The sequence below is a fragment of the Octodon degus genome, unplaced genomic scaffold (genome assembly GCF_000260255.1).
Source record: "Octodon degus isolate 3935 unplaced genomic scaffold, OctDeg1.0 scaffold00069, whole genome shotgun sequence".
NCBI classification, from domain to species: Eukaryota; Metazoa; Chordata; class Mammalia; order Rodentia; family Octodontidae; genus Octodon; species Octodon degus.
Window position 1 is genome coordinate 4,059,496 of NW_004524645.1, and position 24,605 is coordinate 4,084,100.

General features: G+C 40.0%; 1 long non-coding RNA gene and 1 pseudogene across 1 annotated transcript in view; one reads left to right on the forward strand and one right to left on the reverse strand.

Annotated features, from left to right (window-relative positions):
- Window positions 1–1,315, forward strand: part of LOC101568697 — a 1,701-nt pseudogene extending 386 nt beyond the window's left edge.
- Window positions 1,316–6,316: 5,001 nt separating this feature from the next.
- LOC111817761 overlaps window positions 6,317–24,605 on the reverse strand; it is a 24,856-nt gene continuing 6,567 nt past the window's right edge. The window contains exon 3 of the long non-coding RNA XR_002821884.1: window positions 6,317–6,701. This is a non-coding gene — a long non-coding RNA (uncharacterized LOC111817761). The remainder of the gene's footprint in view (window positions 6,702–24,605) is intronic.

Genomic DNA, 24,605 nt, shown 5'->3' on the forward strand with positions numbered 1-24,605 from the left:
CTCTCTCTCTCTCTCTCTCTCTCTCAAATAAATAAATAAAAATTAAAAAAAAGAATCAAAGATAGAGGGCTGGCAGTATAACTCAGTGGACTAAGCACTTGCTTAGGTAAATGCAGGGGCCAGGGTTCAATCTGCATGCTGCACCGACCCCACCCCGAGTCTGGGCTGTGCAGTGAGACCCTGCCACCACCCCCCCCAAAAAAAAGAATCAAGGATAGGAAAGTTACCTGTGATTTAGAATCAGCACCATTTTGCTCCATGCATGCTCTGAGCTGGTGTTAGTACTTCTGAAGCCATTCCAACTTGATTGTCCATATTGGAAAGACAACTGTAAATAAATTCATATGTTAGGAAGCTCTGATTCTATGTTTCCTCATTTGGTGAGGACCTGAAAGCTAGAAACAAACTTGATACGTGGTAGAAAATGCGTGTTCCAAGCCAGTACACTTCAGTTTGTTATTTGCTCAGGTTCTCTGTACATATGTTTTCTATATGTTTGTCCTATTCCAGTTCTGGTTGCTTCTTTCTCTTAGAAATAGCTGGTCACTCTTTCGGCCATGCTTGGGAACAGACCAGCTGTCTAGGGCCACGTGATCCATGGACAGAAGAAGGGCTCTGGTCCTGTGTTTCTCGTGCACATGAGGCATCGCAAGGGCGTTGCTCGTCTATGCACTGTGCACTTCACAGAATGACACAGCTACATCAAGGGCATCGTGAAGGACATTATCCATGACCCAGGCTGCGGGGCACCCCTCACTAAGGTGGTCTTCCAGGATCTGTACAGATTCAAGAAGGCTACCGAGTTGTTCATCACTGCCAAGGGCATCCACATGGGCCAATTCACGTATTGCAGCAAGAAGGCCCAACTCAACATTGGCGGTGTTCTCCCTGTGGGCACCATCCCTGAGGGTACCATCGTGTGCTGCCTGGAGGAGAAGGTTGGCGACCGGGGTGTGCTGGCCCCAGCCTCTGGAAACTAGCCCACAGTCATGTTCCACAACCCTGAAACCAAGAAGACTAGAGTGAAGCTGCCCTCGGGTTCTAAGAAGGTCATCTCTTCTGCCAAGAGAGCTGTTGTTGGTGTAGTAGCTGGCAGTGGCAGAATTGATGAATCTATCTTAAAGGCTGGTGAGCCTACCACAAATTCAAGGTGAAGAGGAATTGCTGGCCACGTGTACATGGTGTGGCCAACAATCCTGTGGAGCATCCCTTTGGAGGTGGTAATCACCAGCACTTCGGCTAATTCTCAGCCATCCATAGAGATGCCCCTGCAGGGCTCAAAGTGGGTCTTATTGCTGCTGGCAGGACTGGGTGACTCTGTGGAACCCAGACACTGTAGGAGAAAGAGAACTAGAGCTGAGGGGCTCAATAAAATTTGTCTTTGGAAAAAAAAATAGCTGGTCACTATGATGTAGTTTGTATAATCCAATCCCTAATTGACAAGTCATTGTGCCTCTGTATTTCCTGCTTGCTTATCTTATATAAACCCTAGACCACCGGATATAAGAGTCGAGATTGTTCATGTACTCACAGAGGTCTAGAGAATTCCTGGCTCCCTGCTCAAGCAGCTCACATTAGACACAAAAGGGAGGATGTAATCTGTCTGTCTGTCTGTCTGTCTGTCTGTGTCTGTCTGTGTCTGTCTGTGTCTGTCTGTCTGTCTGTCTGTCTGTCTGTCTGTCTGTCTGCCTGCCTGCCTGCCTGCCTGTCTGTCTGTCTGCCTGCCTCCCTGTCTACCTGATTCCAGTAAGATCTCCCCAGGGTCACACCATTTAGTCTGTCAGTCCCATTCAATTCAAGCAGAAGAGAGCTTGATCAACTCTGTTAATTAAGGTTACCCTCAAGGGAAGGGGTGTTGAACATTTAACCTCTGAGTGCCTGCTGAGTGAATGTGTGCATGAATGAAATGGACAATGGAAGCAGTAGGCTGCTCCATCTGTACATCTATTTCCAGACAATTGAACTCATTCTTGCTAGCCATTGCTTGCATTCGACCTCAGATGCCCAGCCTCTAGAGCCTTCTGCTTACTCACTTACCCTGACCAGATGACATCCTCTAATACCCACCCAAGATAACTGTCAACAATTCCTTCTGAATTCCACATTCTGGGTGAAGAAAAACTGGGCTGTCAGCCCTGACAAATGAGTTGTGCCCTGTCAAGCCTAGAAAGATAGGGCAGGCTGAGCTGTATCAAATTGGGCCCTCGAGAACCAATGGTCATTGCAAAAATTGAGGGAACACCCGGGACTTTCCTTGTAGACAATGGTACAGAACTCTCTGCCTTTAAATGTGCCCTCTATTAAAAAGTTATCACCACTGGGACAACTGGGACTCCAGTCACTTGCCCCTTACGCGAGGCACAATCTTACAGCCTAGGAGGACATCTCTTTTATACCAAGCTAGTCAGCTTCCAGCACCATAAATTCTGTGTGCTGCACCACAATCTCCTGCTCTACCATCAGCAACTCCTTCTGATTCTGTTTAATACTAAAGAACACTACCATATTTTAGATGGGACCAAGCCTGATTAAAGTCAAAAGTCCCCACCACTGGAACGAACCCTCACTGAAAAGAAATTCTGCCAAAAGAGATCCTGTGAGATTAATGGACATTGTATCTGGGGAAAACTTCTCTGATTAATGACACTCAAGCTGCCTGCTGAAAGGACACAAAATTCTGCTACAACAACTGACAGAAACTGGTTATAAGAAAAAAGCCCCAAAACTCTCTTAAAGCTTCTAGATTCTATCTACTTATTTAATCTGTCAATCTTAGGAAGTGCCCAGTGGCCTCTGTCTTAAGTATTTTTCTCTCATTGCTGAGACAAAATACCTGATGACCAAAATTAAGGACAAAAAGCCTGATTGAGCTCACAGTTTGTGGAGGTTTCAGTCCATAATCTGTTAGCTCCATGGCAGAGTGGCCCATGGCCCATGGCAACAATTCAAGGTGGTGGAAAATAGCAAAAGCACAGAGGGAAATCAAGCTTCTTGTCCTCCCTTAGACTGTGTGCTAGGTACCTACCTAGGCCATCTCCATGCTCTCCTCTTTCACAAGCTCAGGATGTTTGCAAAGTGAGGACTCTGGCCTCTTGCCTAGTCACTTAGTTAAGCTGCTAAACTTCTCAGTTCTCAAGTTGACACAGTGTATCAGCCATTACAGCCTCTAAGGGCTGCCTTCCCCCTTTGCCTCTGTGCTCTAATAGCCACTGTCATTCTAATCAAGAAAGCTAACAATTTGGCCAGCAAAAAGGTGCATTTAAAGAAATTAATGGATCACTTGAAAGTTACTGACTTGACCAGAGGTGTCAAAGGTTATTTGCATGTAAATGGATTATGTTTTTCTTTCCTACCTTGTAGTATATGCTATGAAAGTTGAATTAACTGGGAGCTAAAATCTGTTTTAACAGCATATAAAGTTATTTTATCTGTTATATGTCATTATAAAATTTTGAATATTATGTGGTTTCATTTTTAACAGTTAGGGTAATATGATTTGTTTTCATTGTGGTGCTTTTATTAATTTTGATATTATGATGTTACTTACTACTGAAATGTAAGCTAGAGTGTACACTAGAATGAAAGCTCTATGAGAGCAGGTACCTGGCCTGTCTTCACCACTGTATCTATTCCCAATACCTAATGACAGTACCTGGCACATAGCAGTTACACACAGTTTATTGCACATTAACAGCAATAAATACTTGTTGAATTAATTTAAAAAAAAAACAGAAAGTTGACAAGCTCACCTTAGACCAAGACCTAACTATCCAGGTGCCGCATGCTGTATAGGAGTGAACTGTTCTAATAAATGGACCCCTTGACAGATGTTGAGTACACCCTGTTAGGCGTGGAAGTAACTCTGTTAAGAATGAAGTCCAACAGGATAGACATACTGTAGTCACCGGGACAAAACTATTTTGGCCAAAACTCCTGCAGGAATGATCTGCACATCAAATTGCTGTTTGGAAACCTATCACCAACAAAACACAATAATCCAGTCCAGAGGCTTAAGCCCCCTGGGGGATCCTATTGACTCAAACATCAGCCCAGCCAGAAAATCTTTACCTGGTATTGCCAGAAAATCAAAGCCAGATCCACCATTTGTTCTGCAATCCCAAGCCACAGCACCGGCACCTGAACCCCTGCAGACAGCTCAGGCTTCAGCATGTGTGTCTCTGGCCCTGACCTCATGCATTATAGTAGGCTATCCCCACGTAAAGATATATAGATAGATTACAGAAAAATAAAGCATAACCCTACAGAAACAGCTTGTATGTGGTTAAAAGACAAGCTATATCTGTAGACTTTCCTGCACACACATATAACCAAGGTACATATTAATACCTCCATAAATTTCACAAATTCAATCTTAAATAAGCTACAATACTTACCTGGACAGCTCCTCTGAGGTTCACTCTGAAGAGACAACACACACTGATCAGTCCATTCGCGACTAAAGCCTGAGGACACAGTTCACAGGATTGCTCCATTTCAATTCCCTTTGATTTTTGTGTCTTTTCAGGCTGCTTACCCCAGTGGTTGCTTTCCCAGCCCTGCTAGCTGTGTGTTTTTTGATATTTTTGCCTTAAACTTTATGGATTGTCCCCAACAGAACAGAACAATCAATCAAACACTTGACCAAGATTTGATGAGCATTCAAGACAAGTTGGACACTGTCCTAGATCAAATTAACTCACATGCTATCTTGTCAGAGTAACGTTACAGAACAGACAAGCCTGAATTCTATTTTGGTCTGGTCTCAGAATATCCCATATAATATACCCAGCAAAGATCGGCGAAGATCAATAAAAAGTGGTAAAATATAGCAGAAAATGCCCCCTTCAGCCAGTATACTTCAGTTTCTTGGTTGCCCAGGTAACAGTTGCTGTTCCGGATCCAGTTGCTCCTATCTCTTAGAAATAGCTGGTCACCGTGATGCATAGCTGGTTATGATGATGCACACTGCATAAACCAACCCCCAATTGACAAGTCATTCTGCCTCTGTACTTCCTGTTTGCTTATCCCATATAATATCTAGACCACAAAAAATCAGGACCTGATATTTGGGAAATGATTCCAATCAGTGCCCATTGACATAAATAAATCTGCTTCGAAATCATAGGCGTTGCTTCAGTGTTCCTGCTTACCATTGCAGATATTCATTCCTTCTAATACTTTTAAATACTGCCATATTGTGATAATGTGAATGGCTAAACATAGTTTTCATATGACCCTGCACCCAAGGCGAGTAAAAATACGCATGAACAAAATCCTTGTACATGAGTGTTCGTGGAAGCATCATTTATAGCATCTAAAACCAAGAAAAAAGTATCCAACAGATAAAGGAATTAAAAAACAAATGTGGCTTATTAGTCAGTTATCCCTTATTACAACAAAATACCAGATATAATCACTTGAAAAAAGAGAGATTTTTTAATATATTAATTTTATTGAGAAAGAAGTAACAATGAAACAGTACCTAGTACCACCAAACAAATCTGAAAATGTCCTTATTTTCCAAAGCAGTGAAACACAATAATAACCAGGACTATTTTGTTAATCTGGGTGGTGGTTGTATGCTTTTAGTATTTTTCATCATGTTTTACTGGTGCATTTTAGATATGTATAGTGATCCCATTCATCATAGAGAATTTGTACCTGTACATGATATAATTTTATTCTTTTTTATTCATTTCCCTACTCTCCATTTAACCCCTTCTTCCCTCCCTATTTAGAAAAGCTTTGTTTCCATATTTTTCTTCTTTTCTCTTTTTTTTTTACTTATCCCTTCTTTCCTTTGCTGCTCTCCTCTCATGTAGTTCCCCTCTCTACTTGGATATTTTCTTCCTATTTCCAATATGTATTATACATTTTGATCCTTATTTACCCTTTGGATTTTTCACTCCAAATAAACAATGTGATATTTAAACGTATGTGTCTGATTTATTTCACTGAATAGTATGCTCTCAAGGTGCAATCATTTTCTGAGAAATGTCTTGAGTTACCCCTTTTGTGGCAAAGCAGTACTCCACTGGATTAAAATGAACCACATCTTCTTTGCCCATTCACCAGTTGATGGACCTTCCAGTTGTTTCCAAGAGTTAGCCATTACAAACTGTGGTACCATAAACATGGTTGTGCACATGTTCCTGCAGTATGATGCTTTTCATTCTTTGGGCAAGATACAAAGAGGGGAATATCTATTTTAAATGCAAATTCTAGTGCTAGTTTTTCAAGGAATCTCCACACTGATTTCCATACTGGTTGCACCAGTCTACACTCCCACCAACAGGGGAGAAGGGTTCCAGGCAGCATAAGTCAGCCTCTTCATCCCATCTAAACCTTTAAGTGATTGGATGAGGCCCACTCACCTTATGGAGAGTGTTCTGTATCTCCCAATTTACTCCTCTGGATGTTAACCTCCTAGAAAAACACCCAAAATAATGTCGGGCCAAGTGCCTCACACCCATAGTCCAGGTGAGCGGAAACATGAAACTGCCCATCATGTGATACTGCAGATACACTCTGAAGCCCCCAGTAGAGGCTGATGGCTCCCCTTCATGTTCCAGCAGTGCCATTCCCTCTGGCCAAAGTGAAACGTCTGTGCTGGCCATGGATCGTTGCTCCTCCTGCCAGTGATATTTTCACCCTTTTTTCTACTCCCCGAGTGGCCAGGGCCCAGTCCCACCTCCTTGTCACTGAAGAATGAATAGAGAGAGCAGCAGGTTAACTTTTGAAGTCACCAGAAGGTCTCAGTTGTGCAATGACCTTTGCAAACATAGCACACAATTTTCCTTTATCAGGAACAGAATGCCCACACTATGTTCTAATAAAAAGAGGAGAAGTAATATGAGGAACTGAGCCTTCTTGAATTGCTCATGCTTGAAGGCCTGCCAGGGAAGTGGGTTATGTACCTCTGTGTACAGTATTAACCTATGAGGCACTCCTGCTTCTTTCTCTTCTGGAAGGCCTACAGGGCACCAGCTGATCAGGTGGGTCTAATTGTTCCCATCCCTGACAGGAGAAAAAAAATGTAACAGGAGGTGAAGAGGCCTAATAGCCCATGAGGGAAAGGAAAGGAAGAGAAAGGCTTGCTCCTTTGCTGACCTGTTTGAGGGTCACCACATTCCCATAGGAGTCCAAAGGAGGCATACCAATAGCTCCCCTGGTTATGGAAGGTGAGCATTTAGCAAATGGAGCCCAGTTCCTAGGGAGAGATGTCAAACAGAAATCCTAGAACAGCTTCCAGGAAATAGTAGTAGATGATATTTATCATTATTTCATACACATTACTAGAGAGAATAAAAGAGGAAAGAGAACCTTTAAACTCATAGTTAGCTTTATAAAAAGATTTTCTGGAACTAAAAGAAGATAAATGATTTCCAGACTTTAGAAAATGATACAGCTAGGTATGGTGGTGCACACCTATAATCCCAGCATGCAGCAGGCTGAGGCAGCAAGATTGCCCTGAGTTTGAGGCCAGCCTGGGTTATGTAATGAATTCAAAGCCAGCCTGAGCTACATACTGAGACTCTGTCTCAAAAACTCAATGCAAATAAATAAATAGGATGCATGTGTTTTGTTTCCTACTCTATGGTTCTATTCATTATATATAGTGACCACACAAATCATCAATGATTACATGAAAAAAATTAAAATAGAAGAACCAATGAGAACCAGTCAGAATGGTGAACTTCAAGTGGACTGAAGATGCCATATTACTAAAAAAACATGAACTAAAACCACAATGAACTGCGATTTACAGCCATCAGGATGACTATTATAGAACAAATCCAGGCAAATCACAACAATCTCAGAAAATCAGAAGTCTTCAAGGGAGTGTAGAGAAACTGGAGTCATTGTGCTTGCTTGTGGGAATTGAAATTCTTGCAGCCATTGTGGAAAACAGCATGAGAATTCCTTAAAACAATGAAACATAAAATATGATCCAGAAATTTCACTTATATGTCAAAAGTAATTGTAGCAAAGAACGCAGACACACACACACACACACACACACACACACACACACGTGTATATATACTAGCATTCATTACAACAGTGATGGTGAACATTTTAGAGCTTTTGGTGCCAGCGAAGAGCCCACTGTGGCACATGTGCCACAGGTTCACCATCACTGCTTTACAATAATCAAATGGTGAGAATAACCCAAGTGTACATTGGCATGTGAAGGAATGCAGAAAATGTGTGCTATTTGTAGAATATTATTTAACCTTAACAGGAAATGATGAATATAGGTGACCCTTGAAGGCATTGTTCGAAGTAAAATGTAGTGGATATAAGAGGATGGAGATTGCAGGATTCCACTCATGGGAGTTTTCTAGGATATTCAAATTCATACAGACACAAGGTAGCAGCGTGATTTCCAGGAATGGTGCAGATTGTTTAGTGTATACAGCATTTCAATTTGGGAAGATGAAAGAGTTCTGGAAAAACGATACCAAAACAGAACTTACAGAGAACTAGATAAGATACATGTAGACAGTGCGCAAAAATCTCACATGTAATTAGTCAGAGTTCTACTAAAGGAGAAAAAAGACTAATGATTTGGGGACCTTTTACCCTTGGTACCAGGGATCAAACTCAGGACCTTGTGCTTGCTGGGCAAGCATTTATTCCACTGAGCTATCTCCTGGGCCAAAACTAAATATTTTGAAAGAAGCAGTTAATACTTAATTTTTTTCTTTTTATTCTTATTACTTTTGTTTGAATTTCTTACAACTTTTTGTCGTTTTTTTTCTTTTTCTTTTTTGACTTGTAGATTTATTTTATTTTTTAAATTAATTTTATTGATAAAGAAATAGCAATGAGACAGTTTCAAAACAGGTTAGTAGGACAGTTACATAATTAATACATCACATATTGTCTTCCTTGTAGTAGTTATTCATACTAGAAGATGCAGATATTATATCTTGTCTAAACACTATTAGTACAAATATTTCTCCTAATTGAACTAAGAGAAAGTAGCTGTATATCTATCCTAACTAATTTGTATATACGGATATATATCTTTTTCACTACAAAATGGTCCTTTATTTATATCCTCCTTTTTTATTTTGTTTTGTCACAGATGGGTATTCCATTGCCATTTAAATATTGTTAGTGCGTGAATTCAGCAAAATAATTCAATATAGTCCAGTAGTCCATTATAGTGGTGGGTTATCCACATAACTGGCAATGTTAGTTGTTGACTTGAGCCTTTTACAGCTCAGCATATTAGTATGACTTTACCTTATATACTTTGTTTTTATACTTTTCTGCTGGATGGTTAAGACCAAGATAAAGCAAGACTTATATAACAAGATGTAACTTTTGTATCTGATAAGGTCAGTCAAATCCCCTCGGGATTTGCCCTGAAACCCTGTACAGCAGTTTGTAAATCTTTTGTCAGTGTCAGCCATGTGGATGAATCATGGGCATTGCTTGACCAACTTGCTCTCTGTGAGAGCCTGAGAAAATGTTTTCTCTCTAAGTGACAGTGAAGACTCAGGACATAAGAGAACCTGTACTGTAACATCCTATAACTCAGTGATGTCCCAAATTTTTTGTGCAAGGAGATTACGGGGCCACAGAGGAAAGTGATCGATGATGTAGAGTGTGCCTAAGGAGAGTCACATGGAGAGAAAACATTCTCCTTTTTCTTTAAACCAAACTTGCATATTTATATCTGGTGACCTGAACAACTAACTTTTTTTATGTATTTGGTACAAGGTCTCACTATTCAGCTCAGACTTGTAGTGATTCTCCTGTTTTCAACCTCCCCAGCGCTGGGATCACAGGCATGCGCCACCATGTCCAGACTTGGTGGCCAGCTGAGTGCACCCTGGGGTGGAACCAGTGCAGCATGTGGTGCTGGGGATCGAATCCCAGTCCCTGTGCTTGCCTAAGCAGGCACTTAGTCTGCTGAGCTATCTCACTGGCCCCTAAACAACTAATCTGAAGATAACATCATGCAGTGCAGCAGCCATTGCTCAATTCCTATAACTTTGGTGAAATTTTGTATAGTTTCTAATGCTGTTTTTTTTCTATTACTATTTTGTATTCTTTAAAAAAAGAAAATAAAAAAGGACTAAAGAGAAGTTAATCATTAAGAAAATAATAAAATATGATTTTTCTTGTCTGAAGAAAGGGCAGTTTGCAGATTCAAAGGCCTCAGTGAAGTCCAGATAGGACTAATGAAAAGCAATGACACTTGCCCAGAAGCATCCTGACAATATTCTGGGCTCCAGAGACAGAGAAATCTTACAAGTATTTTTCAAACCGAAACCATACAGTGTTTAGAAAAACAGCAGAGGCAGCTAAATGTTGGACAAGGCACAGCTATCTGCAGGTAGAAGTAGCATAGACCAGAACCAGAGAAGCAGCCCTCAGATTTGTAATATGTAACCAGAGATTAGGATAGAATAACACACTGTCTTTATGGAGTTTATTTTTCTCCCATTAAAATATCTAAAACAAAATAAAATAGTTGGAAGGCTAGATCTGGGCAGTGATAACACTGTCCAGAAGCAAAGCTCATCTTATCTTGAAATCCTGTGCCCCTAGGGTGCTGGCTCTGTGCCTGAGGGGTGGAGAAACCACTCACCTTCGAAGCAGAACATCAAGCCCAGAACAAGTGGGAAAGCATGCCAGTCAGATTTTCCCAGTCACCATTTTGATATTTTAACATTTATTTATACTGAAAGAGAAACTCCCCAGCACCTTCCCCTTTCATCTCATGAGCCAGAATGGAAGAAATGATCACACACACACATCCCCAAACCAATTACTGGTTGATTTATACTAAATCTGATTCAGAGCACTCTGCTGATGAATGGCTGTGACCTGAACAAGTTAGGGTCTCACCTGGCTGTCAGCAGAATTGGAAACAAGGGCAGGGTGGGGCTCTCAGCAGTGTCTGCATCATCTTTTATCAGAGTGGGATCCGAGAAGTCATCAGAACTATGCAAATGAAAGAAAGGGACAACAAGGGAAAGAGGATCTGGGTTCAGGGAACCCAACTATCAGAATGCCTGGAGGAGTGTGGAAGAGCAGCCACAGAACAAAGTCAGGGGGACCCCCTCCTCAGGAAGTGCGATATCATGAAACAAAACCCAAGAGATAAATTCTAGGTTTGATCATAAAATATGGTGACTATTTTTTCTTTCACTTATTATAGTAAAATATACATTGCTATTAATTCCTCTTAAAATACTCCACTTTACTTCAAACACACTTATTCCATCATTCTTACCACTTTCTGAAGCAGTTCTGGAACTCCTCTTTCATGAATGTCTTTGCACTATCATGGCTGCCTCAATGTCCTGCATAGATTCAAAATATTTTCTTTTCATGATCATTTTGACTTTGGGTAAGGGCTAGAGTAACAGTGCCAGGTGTGGTGAATAAGGTAGGCAGGAAATACTCATGATTTTATGAGCCTGTCTTTCTGTTGGAAGGGCAGAAACATTCATTGAATTTTTTTTTATTACAGCTCATAAAGACACTCATGAAAGAGGACTTCCAGAACTGTTTCAGAAAGTGGCAAGAATAATTGGGTAAGTGTGTTTGAAGTGAGGGACATAGATTTTGAGGGGGCATTAATGACATTTTTTACTATAGTATATTTATAAAATTCTTGCATAAACATTTACCTTATTCTTTGATCACATTTCATAATGCCCAGCTGCTGTGGCTGTTATCTGTTGCCATGTCACATAATACCCCAATCATGCATGTTACAACATTTGTTTGTTACCCTGCTTTCTCACTGCCCAGGGATTGAGTGGCTCATTAGGTGATCCTGCATCTCACATGGGGTTTCTCATGTGACTGCAATCAGGTGACTGGGAATGGAGGCATCTCAAAACTTCTTCCTGTGATGCTCCCTGGTGGTCTAGTGGTTAGGATTTGGCGCTCTCAAAACTCCTTCCTCTCACCTCTACTCGGACTGAAAAGTAGCAGCTGGAACCCAAGATAGCTGAGTGCCCATCAATAGCCCTGTCCATTTCTGTGATTTATCTCCACACTGCCTTCCCCATGACTGCTCCAGGGTAGCCAGGGTTCACAGTTTCCAAGGCTGTGTGACCCAAGGAGAGGGGCAGAAACCAGTTGTGCTACTTTTGAGGACCTAACATCCTCCCCTGCTTCATTCCTAAAAGCAGTTGGTGAAGGCCAAGTCATCTTCAATAGCTCCTGATGAGCTCCAAGGCAGAGTTTTGGGATGTGTTCAGTAATTTTCTTTTGGAAGCACTGATTTGCTAGCACAAGAGGATAGGGACATAACAGCTGGAAAGTTGCTAATTGTCCCAGGTCAAAGATATGAATTTTTTTAAAACATCTACAGGACATAAAGGACCATGAGTGACCTACCCATAGAAGGGACCCTGTGACACCTCCAACTGAACAGACACATTTCACTCAGCTTTCCAGGCCCCCTTGGTGTCCAGCTGATCCAAAAGAGGAGCTCACCAGGTCTTTCCAGAAATTCAAGTTTGTCATTCTCTAGGGCTCATTGTCTACACTCTGGTGAGAGCTCCCAGCTCCGCAAATCTTTTGGAGTCCTTCCCAAGTGACCTTCTCTCACATGAAAGCCACTGGGCTTAACCTGCAGGCTTTGCATTTTCCTTGTGTTTGCTACAAGCCTCAGTGATCAAAGGTCATCTTCCCAGCCATTGCTTCTACTAGCTGGCACTGCCTTCCTTGCCGTCTGTAAGCCTTCAAACTCCTTATCTAATATCTGAACCCCTCCTGTTGCTAAGGGATTTTACAGTACTCATGGAATCAAGCAAGCAAAGGCAGAGTGAGGTCATTAGAGAGTGAAGAGAACTGTGCAGTGGAGACAAAGGGGACAGAGAATCATTGTGCAGCTCTACTCCTCTATCCAGGGACTCCAGAAAAGGCCAATTATCAGTTAAAAATTTTTCATTCCTCAGAGATAAGTTTTTCTTAAAAGTTACCTTATTTATCACAACATGGCACTGAAAAAAGGACACTTTATCACAGAGTCGACAAGGCCCCTTTAACTACAGTTGTGTAAGAGTCATTAGCCATCTGCCTGATGGTGTCTTGTATTGATCCTTTATAAATCATTAAATATATATTTATGTATACTACATCCAATATCCTGTCTCTTTCAAAATCCTGCCTTATGTGACTTTCTTAAGTTGTTTCTCTGAAAGAGATACTGAGAATCTTTAGGACATCAGACACCATGCCAGCTCCCGAAATAGTAACTTTATTCCTGGGTTCTACAAGTAGAACTTCTACTGGATTGTACAACATATTTTCACGGACAGCTTGTGAAAACTCTAGGTTCTACTCCAGAGCTTTTGGTTCTGTAGATCTGGGCATGGCCCTAGAATCCACATTTCTCATAAGTTTCTAGGTGATGTTTGTCATCAGGGCGAGACAGGAGACTAGGGTTTAGAAAATCTGGCTGGGGAAATGGTCTGCTAATTGTAATATCTCGGGACACACATACAGAACAGTTTCCAAAGCCCTGCACCTGCACTTCTCATGAGAACTCAAGCAGATTTTCAACAGGATGGCTTAGACCTGATGTCAGCCTGAGGAGTAGGTGATACAAAAAAAAAGGACAGTCTGCACTGAACACTTTGCTACCATAGTCTTCTGCAGTACTTTACTCTCATGCTTTAGAGTGCATTTTTTTCTTACTTTTTCTTTGCCTTTACAGGGCTTATTTTGTTTCCTACCTTTAATAGATGTAAAACATTGTTACTGTGTGCCCTTATTTTGGTCACTTCTTTTCTCAGGACAGAAAGAACTCAGCAATCACCTCTAGAAAAAGACCCCAGCACCTGAAAACCCAGGGACTACACTTTGAGAATCAGAGATGTCATATTGGCCTGCAAAAAGAGATTGACTAAAGTATAGCTTTAGATATGTTATACACTTTGGATATGTGAGATTTGGACCAGGAAAAGTGGTAGAAAGATGGCAAGTTGTTTCAATTTCCAGCTAGATGAAATACCAACTTACTTGATGAAAAGTGTGAGAAATAGTAGGACCAATTATAGTATGAACAGTACTTTTTTCTCAAAACCTGAGATATCTCTGTAAAATGTGGAAGGCCCTAAAGTTACTGCCAATAGTCTGTGATACTGTAATGACTGAAGAGATGATATTTAGGCTGAAAGATCATTTGAAACTCCTGTGTGCTTCTTATAGCTTAGCCGGTAGAAATATTCCCACTGCCTCCTCAAGGAATATTCCATCTTTATGAAGTCCATTGTTTTGATGGACCAGTGAGAAGAAATTAAAGGGTTCAAAATACACTTCTCATGGACTAAGTGAATTGGTCATTTAAATAGAGATTAAAACATGTTAATATGTTCTTGCCACTTGTTCTCCCTGTAATTATCACCAGTCCCTTTTATCCTCTGTTATACTGATCTCAATTAAAATAATTCAAAAACGGTACACAGTGGCTTACATCTGCAATGCATGCATTCTAGGAGGCTGAGATAGGACAACCACAAGTTCAAGCTCACCCTGGGCAATTCAGTGACTCAGTGAGACCCTGTCTTAAAATTTTGAAAAGGGGCATAGGCATGGCTGGGGATGTTGCTTGGTGAGAAGGTTCTGGGTCCAATCCCCAGGATGGCAAAACCAAGGAAAAAATGATTGAAGTGAAGAGACATGTCACTAATTTAAAAATATTCTGGTAGGTTTATTAAACTATTGAAAGAAAATTGAATATTACACATATTTTGCCTCATTTTTAGAAGATCCCAGCTGGGTGTGGTGATGCACACCTGTGATGCCAGTATTTGGAAAGCGAAGGCAGGAGGATCATCAATAGTTTCAGGACAACCTTGGCCACATAGTGAGTTCAAGGGTAGCCTCAACTGTATAGAAAGACCCTGTCTCACCTTCCCCAAAACCCCACATAAATTTTGAGAAAATTTGATTTTTCAAATGTTTTATTTCCTTTTTGAAAGACACAGTAATTCTGTTGAAACACACAGTACTAATTTAATAACCAGATCTTCCAGTGCCAGATGGGCCTTTAAAACACAGCAATTATTTCTGCTCTATCCCAAAGTGGCCTCCAGCAAAATTTTGGGATGTATTTTAAGACATGCAGCCACAAAGAAAATGCAAGAAGATAATGTCGTAACATGGTGCTGTAGGTGGGAAAGCAGGCAGACGAGTAGAAACTGACTTGGTATCTGGAAATAGGCAAATCCTAACCCAGCAGGCAAGTACAGCCTGTGGCCTGCATGCTAAACATACTTGCGTTATAATACAAAATATTTTATAGGACATTTGTTACTTATATAAATTAACTATATTATGTGTTTGACATATGGCTGTGGACAATACCTATCCTTTCAATATGGCCCTGGCAAGCCAGGCTTGCTAGTAGAAGAAACCAAGGAGCCAAAGGGAATTCTTTAGCAAGTCTCTCAGACAGCTCAGGAATGAGTGGTCCCAGCTACCTGTGGAAGTGGAAATAAAGGGGGTTATTATGGGCAGAATTGTGTCCCCCATCCAGGTTCACATACTGAAGATTTAAGCCTCAATTCCTCCGATTGTGACTGTAGTTAGAGGTTGGATTCTTAAAGAGGAAATTAAGTGCAAATAAGTCCTTAGGGTAGGGGCTAATCCAATATAATTGATGTTCTTAAAAATTTTGGAATTGGGTGTGGCACACAGCTGTGATCCCAGCACTCAGATGGCTGAGGCAGGAGGATCACCTGGAGCTCGAGGCCAGCCTGGGCTACATAGTGAGTTTGAGACCAGGCTGAATTACATAGTGAGACCTTGTCTCAAAATAACAACCAAAAAGAAAGGAAATTTGGACACACCCATGGAAAGAGGGTAGACAAAGTGAAGACACAAGAAGATAGTCATCTGCAGAGGAAGACGAGAATACAGTCATCCCTTATGGCCCTCGGAAAAAATGACCATTGGCCACAACTTGTTTGCAGATTTTCAACCTCCAGCATGGAGTAAACTGATTCTTGTTACGTGGACCACCAAGTGTATGGTCCATTATTATAGCACCCCTAGAAAATTAACATGAAATGGAACTTAAAAGATAGGAAAGCAGTTGAAGGTTTAAGCAGCTGGTATACCACATGCTCTCCCTCATCAGTCACTATGACAAGGAGCTTCCTCTCTTCCACCAGAGAGTCCCTCCCTTAAGGAAGTTAGATGCAGGGTAAGTTTTCAGGGGTAAGTTTTCTTAAACTTACTTCAGGATAAGTTTAAGACAAGGATACCAAGAGAAAGCAGGTAAAACCATACATACATGCAGGCAGGAGAATAGAAAATTCTTCTCTAGGAAATTATTCCAACCTAAGCAAAATAATATTGGGCCTTTTGTCATAGGACAGGCTATGTATTCATTTCCTGTTGCTGTACAAAATCACCACAAACCATGGTTTCAAAGGACATGAATGTATTTTCTTATAATTTCAAAGATCAAAAGTTCAAACTAGGTCTCTCTGGATTAAAATGAAGATGTCATAGGGACTGTGTTCTTCTGGACAATCTATGGGGGCTTGTGGATTAGCTGTTGTTTAAAGCACCTGCTTGAGCAAACTCAGTCAGGCACAGGGGACTGCAGTTCAATTCCCTGCTCCACAAGCCGCATGAGACCCGCCCTTAAGGCAACCTGAGCTAGCCATAAAAAATAAAAAAAAAAAATTCTTCTTCTGGACAATCTAGAAAAGTGGTTTGGTTGGGATATAGTTCATTCCTGGAAGGCTTCTGTGCTAGAAGCTTGGTGTCCGATGTGGCATGACTGAGAGGTAGTGGCACTTTTAAAGGTGGAGCCTAGTGGGAGGCCATTGCATCTTTTGCTTCTTTTGCTGTACTGAGAATGAACCTAGGCCCTAGGGCATGCGAGGCAAGTGCCTTGCTGTTGTGCTTCCCCCGTAGCCCAGAGGGATTGTTAGGTCTGTACAGGGATGAATGCTCTGCTCCTGGGAGCACTTTATTGCTCTTGCAGGAAATCCCAGGTGAACAAGCGGTGCTGGAAGGACAGTGGCACACCCCTTGTGTTATGGTTTATCTAGTTGTCCCCCCAAAGCCTCATGAAGTCATTGAGCAAAATTCTAGAGTTTGTGATTAACTCATGATCCACTGGGATTATGGGTGTGAGTGCTGCTGGGATTATGGGTGTGAGTACAACACCCAGCCGGGGGCTATAGTCTGAATGCAATATAAGGGAGACAGACTTGCTCTCTGTTGCCATTGTTGCCACTGCTCCTGCCCTTTTGCTATCTTGCTCTTTGCCACTGCCATGATAGGTTGCTCTCTGCTATGTACCGCTCTGCGTTGGAGCCAGCTGAGTATGAACTGAAACCTCCGATAACTGTGAGCCAAATAAACATTTTCTTCCTTCATTTGAGTGTTGAGTATTTGTCCCAGCAATGAGAGAAGAGTAACTGAGATGCTTTGCAAGGTTCTAGTTTCTAGTCTTCCATCCTCCACTTGCCCTGTGATACCATTCAAGATGAGGTCCTCCTCAGCATAAAAGAGCTGCCAGTTCTATGCCAGAACTGTGACCTAATTAAACCTCTTTTCTATTTCTGGAGGCTACCTGTGCTGGGAAGGCACTAATAGTCAATTTGTGGCACCCAGCTGAACTGAGTCAGGGTAGTGTTAGGTGCAGAAGGTCCACCTGAGGATTGTTGCCAGCAGCATTAAAGCACAAATGGAGAGGGAGATGCTCTCCTATTGATTCCCCCCTGGAGAATCCTGTCATGATGGTTTTCCTGATATGAACTCAGCTGTTATCAGCTAGCTCCAGTCATGCCTATAGCTGAGGATGGTTGTGGACTTTTTTCTGCAGAGCTCTGGTCCTTACCATGAGAATAGCTTACTGCCTGCAGTTCAGATCCTCCATCCTGCTGGCACAGACTTTCTAGTTTCCACCACTGACCATTCTGGTCCAGATCCTTGAGAGTAACTGAGACATCTCACAAGATTCTAGCTTCTAGTCTTCCATCCTCCACTTGCCCTGTGGTACCATCCAAGATGAGGTCCTCATCAGCGCAGAAGAGATGCCAGTTCTATGACCTAAATAAACCTGTTTTCTATTGATAGCCTCGATACAGACTTGCATGAGACATTGTTGTGGGCTCTAGGCTTCTAGCTGGACTCGTGGAGGATATTATGGTGGGCTCTAGATCTTCAGCTGGATTTGTACAGGAAATTGCTATGGGATCCAGGTGCTCATGTGGATTCTTTGGATCTATAGTATGTGGAGAGATCTCCTGCACTCTTCTGCATTTCAGTCTTTGGGTGAATATTATTAAATAATCCTATAAATTATATGTCCTGTATTAAATCTTTTCTCTTGTCTACCTGACTATAACACTACCTGACCTGCATACCTTGACTTATGCACCCGTATCACCCCAACCTCTGGCTTCAGCATCACACTTTTCTCACCCTTCTTCTCCTCCTACCTGTTTCAAGTATAAGAGTCTGATCACATTGAACTCACCCAGGTAAAGCTGTATACTCTCCCCATCACAAAGTCCTGCACTCAGTCACACATACAAAGTCCCCTCCTGCCATGCCTGGAACATGAACACAGCTTCCTGAAGTTACGGTACCATTATTCTGCTGACCACACAGCCTCCATGCCTCTCAGTGAAAGCCGAGGCAACCAGCCTCACTCATGGGCATAGAGCTTTTGCTCTTGCAATTCAGCCTCAGTTTCTTCATCTCTAGCATATCGGATTGTCATGAAGATGAAATGGACTCTTGTGTAAGTCACTTAAAAGATTTTCTACCTGACACTAAGTGCTGTAAAAATGTTTGCTGATATTGATGTATCATTGGAGGAAAACATCTAATGAGGAAGGCAGAGAGCAGAACAATCAGGCAGGAAGGAGCAACTGCAAAGAAAGACATCACAGCGAGATGAAAGTATATAAAATATCCACCATTAATATATTCTCAGGGAGATAAGGAAAGGCATTGCACTCATGAAGTGAATGGGAAAAAATTAAGAAAGCAAGAGCATGTTTTTGGAAGTTAAAATTATCAGTCTGGGACCATCAAGTTGTCCCAGAATTGAAGAACATTATTGAAAGTGTTCCCTGAGTGACTAGGGGAGGAAAATAGAACCACCCTAAAATCATAGAGAAGCTATGATCAAGCATATGATATTTCATTTTTAAATGAAAAACCACCAATATTGATCATTTCATATGGTTCATTCCCAACAAAATCACAGAAAGCAAAAATTCAATCAGGTAAAATGTTGAAAAATGTTCTCAGAAGGTAGAAGTAAAAAAAAAAATAAACAAAAACTAGAAAGCATATAAGAAATGTCTGTACAGGAGATGGAACAAATATATGGAGGAAGTTGTAGAAAAAGAAAACACCACATTGAATGAGAGGAAACCATCACTGAAGCAACTGAAAAAGCTGTCCCAGAATTTAAGAACATGATTGGAAGGGTCCCCTGAGTGGTCATTGTGATGGAGGAAAACAAAACCACCTGAGATCATAGAGAAGCTGTGATCAAGGCATTCACAGAAGATTCTAAGGAAGGAAGTGAATGTGGGAAGGCAATCTAATACAGGTCTAACATTTTAAACTTATTAACAGAAAAGAAAGTACAACAGAAACTACAAGTACAAAATGTTGAAGGCAATCAATTTCCAATCAAGAATTCTACCACCAACTGAATTTGTGACATTATGCTTTAGACATTTTGAGAAGCCAGGCATTGTGACAGACACCAGTAATTCCAGGAAACAGAAGGCTGATGCGGGAGAATCTCAAGTTCAAAGCCATCCTGCTGTATAGTGAGTTCAAGGTCAGCCTCAAATATCTAGTGAGACTTTCTCACCTCCCACCACAAAGGCATATTCAGACCTGCAGAACTCCAAAAACATATTTTCTATGCACGACTTTTCAGGAAGCTTCTGTATAATAGGCTTCCTAAAAACAGGAAGATGAAGATAAAGAAGAAGTTATGGTTCTAGAAAAATTCTGGAACAGATGATAAAACAGAAGAGACTAGTAACACAAGTGGTTAGTAACACAAGGTAAAAGTAAACACATTTTAAGTAATCAGCAAGTCTAAATAATTTTACATTTCTTCATATGTAGACATTGATTCAATAAATATGTTGAATATATATATATATATATATATATATATATATATGTAAGTATATTTGCGATCATAAAACAGAGAAAAGTCTCTGGAAACAGGTTTTCAAAATTTAATAAGACACCTAGAGGGCTTGTTAAACCATTTCAAGCTTTCTAGGCAGAAATTGTTCTGCATACATAGCATTGAGAGATACAAAGATTATTTAGGAAAAAATTAAAGAATTGAGAGTGATTGCATCAGGGAAGAAAAATTGGAGATGCAGGGTCTAGGGGTGGGGAGGTGAAGAACATAAAAACTACTGATATTAACTATAGTAGGCTCTTAGAACTAAAATATTTGGCCTTTTATACCAAGGTTCAGCAACTTATGGCCAGTGAAATATCTGCCCATGTTTGTAAATAAAGTTTTATTTGTATCTAGCTATGACCATTTGTTTATTTTTACCTGTGGAGGCTTTTCCACTAGAATGTCAAAATTGAGTAGTTGCCACAAAATCAGCATGGCTCACCAGACCTCAAATGCTTACTATCTGGCCCTTTTGCCAACTTGTTTAAATCATATATGTTTAATTTGTAGGAATAAAAATTAGACTTTGATAACAGTAAAAATAATGACTACAAAATGATGAGATGTAGGCTATGAGTACAGCTCAGTGATAGAACATTTACTTAGCATGTATTAACCTGTGCAAAGCCCTGGGTTCCATCCCTCCTTAGCACTGCATTAAAAAAAACATAAAATGTTAGAGCTAGAAAAGTTTGCTTTCAAATGTGTTACTTTAAAAATGAGAAGACCTATGTTTAAAGATGTGAAATAGTTTATCCATGGCCAAAGGATCGTAAGAAATCTAACAGTATTACTTAGTCCACTGATCCCATTCAGCTTTCTCTCTACTGCCAGAATCTCTCTAATCTGGGGATACTTTTAAATGACTTTCTATGTAGGCAAGTTATAGAAAGTTACTAAAATAAAGTATTCATTAATTAAAATTCACATGTGACAAGGGTTCAATGAGAATTCTCATTAAGGACTTGACAATGTAATATGTAAACCAGAGAGTGAATACACAGCTGAAATGCCCAAATATTTCAAGAGGAGTTTTGAGTATGAAATCGATGTATTCTTTCTTTCTTTCTTTCTTTCTTTCTTTCTTTCTTTCTTTCTTTCTTCTTTCTTTCTTTTATGTATGTGGTACAGGGTCTCACTATGCAGCTTGGACTCATAGTGATTCTCCTGTTTTCAGCCTCCCCAGTGCTAGGATTACAGACATGCGCCACCACGCCCAGACTCAGTCACCAGCTCAGCATGCCCCTGGGATGGGGCCAGCATGGCTTTTGGGATCCAGAATAGAACCGTGGTCCCTGCAATTGTCAAAGCAGGTGCTTAGTCCACTGAGCTATCTCCCTGGCCCAAAATCAATGTATTCTTGAATATGATTTTGAATGTTTACAATTGTAAAATGACTATAGTGTGTTGACCATTATTTCATAAACCAAAGTATGTATTTGTTGAGTAAGGGACTGTAATTTAAAGTGCCAAAGATTGACAGTCAGAATATGAATCATACATGTCCTTTACTGTAATCTAAATTCATATAGAAAGGAGAACAAAAAATATAATGACTCCTATATGAAGAATGTCTTGATTTACACTTGTTGGGCAAGAACGGTGGATGGTACAAACAAGTAGGGGGAAGGAAGAGAGAAACTCTGCTCCACAGAGTAATTTTGTCAGAAAATAATCTGTTAGGTTAAAAAAAAGGAATGAAGATAAAATTGAAAGACATGCCCAGTGAATCTAGGGTAGATACAGATTTTTAAACAGTAGAACAGCTTAGAAAAGCATGCATAAAATTGGAACAAAGTGAAAGCCATGAAATAGACACAAACACATATCAAGGAGATTAAAATTTGCATTGGAATTCATTGAGACAACATTAGAATACTGGGTCTAAACACAGCATTGCAGTTAGTGACTATAGAAAGAAAGGTGTCTTCAAGATAGCAAGAGACCATGAAAAGGCAACAAAACAGCTACAAAATGAAGCAATAAAGAACATAAGATTGTTTAGAGTCAATGAGAAAGCTGGAAGCAGAATAAACACCATTGAAGTATCCTCTTCACAGAAGAAATGGCAGAAAAATTCCCAAACATGGGTAAAGAATTTGATAAACAAGTAAATGAGGCATATAGAACTCCAAATACCCATGACCAAAATAAATCTACTCTGAAGTAGATTTCTAAATTTCTTGATAATAATCAAAATTACAAAAGCTTAGCACAAGAACAAAATGTTAAAAATGGTTAGAGAAAAGAAACAAACCACCTATTAAAAAGCCCATCAGAATCACAGCAGATTTCTCAACACAAATCCTGAAGTCAAGGAGAGTTTGTAGTGAAGTATTTCAAGCCCTAAATGAAAATAGTGTCCAACACACATTGATGTACATGGCAAAGTTATCTTTCAAAATCAATAAAGAAATAAAATATTTCCATTAAAAAATGAAAGAAATTTATTATCATAAAATCAACTCTGCAAAATGCTCTAAAGGATATTTTAGAAAGAAATAACTAAGACCACAATTCAAAGAACATCAATACAAAGAAGCCAACAGGCAGAGAAAGCAATTAAACAGAGGGAAAAATAGAATATTAACAACAGGAAAATAATATGAGAAGGATAAGCCAGTACTTACCACTTATAACCATCACTGAAAGTGGTCTGAATTGGTTGCATGGAGTTATCAAATTTCCCGGTATTTCTTGTGACTCATGGCATGTGTTTTCAAAATGGATAGCTAGGGTGGGCAGATGGCTAGAGAAAAATTATCAGTAGTTTAAAATATATGAGGTCCCCTAATGATTGTAATCCTGTAATCAGCACAGCTGATTCCAATAAAGTTAAGCAGGTTTAAATCTTAAAAAAATAGAAAGAAAGAAACAGACTGATATAATAAATCAAAAAGAAAAATCCAACAATATCTTGCATACAAGAAACATACGTAATGCAAAAAATGTTCATAGACTTAAAGTCAAAGGATGAAAATAATATCCATGGGACAGAAACCCAGAAAAAAGAAGTAGCTATTCTCTTTGTAGATGATATGAATTTCAAGCAAAGATAGATCAAAAGAGACAAAGAAAGCCAATATGTACTTGCTACGGAAAACCTCCAAGAAGAGCTAACACTGTATATTAGTGCATCCAACTACACAAAACAAACATTAATGGACTGGAAAAATCAAATAAGCACTGACACAATTGTAATGGGAAACCTCAATACTCCATGGTCACAAGTAGACGGATCAACTAGACAAAAAGAATCAACAAAGACACATGAAAACTAAACAAAACCTGTGAACAAAAGGACTTAGTAGATATTTACAGAGTGTACTACACCACAACATCAAAATACACATTCCTCTGGCTACACATGGGGTATTTTCTAAAATAGACCATATCTTAGCCCACAGAGCATGTTTAATAAACTCAAAGGAATAGAAATTACCCCATGAGTGTTGTCTGTCAATAGTGAAATTAAATTGGAAATTAAGGGCAAAACAACCCAGAAAAACTACCTAAACACCTGAAAATTAGATAACACCCCTGAATACCACATGGGTTACAGATGAAATTGAGAAAATGAAACAATATCTACAATTAAATGATACGGCGTATGGGAACCTATAGGATATAACAAAAACAGTTTAAAGGGGAAATTTATAACAGTAATGCTAAGGTTTGCATCTACATGTCTCCATAAAACCTCATGCAGCCATGTGGACTTCTAGAGTTTGTGATTTATTCGTGGTCCAATACTGGGATTATACGTGTGAGTGCTATATCTACCCTGGGCTGTGGCACCTGCATACAATATAAAGGAGGGAAGAAACTTGCTCTCTCTGTTTACTCCTCCTTTTGCTTTTGCTGTCTTCTGCTGCCGTAAACGGTTGCACCTCTGACTTGCCACCCTGCCTTGGAACCAGCTGATTATGGAATTAAAACTTCCACAAGCTGTGAGCTAAATGAACCTTCACTTTCTCAATTCTTGGCATCAGGTATTTTATCTCAGCAATGAGAGTAAAATAGCTAATGCAGGTTAATTATCTTAATAGATAAACAGAATGAGCTCAAATAAACCTAATGTTGAACCTTCAACTACTAGAAAATGAAGAACAAATCAAGCCCAAAGATGGCATGAGAAAGAAAATCATACAGATAAGAGCAGAAATTAATGCAATTGAGACTAAGAAAACAATCCAAAGAATCAATGAATGAGACTGGTTCTTTGAAAGATTAAATAAAATTAACAAAGTCTTAGCCAGCCTTATCAGAAAAAGAGAAAATAAGACTCAAATTTATGCAATTTGGAATGAAAAGTGTAAGATCAGGACAGATCTTACTGAAATGCAGAAGACCATCAATACCTGCTTTAGAACCTGTTCTCTGATGCGATGGAAACAGAAGCAATGGATAGATTCCTATGTAC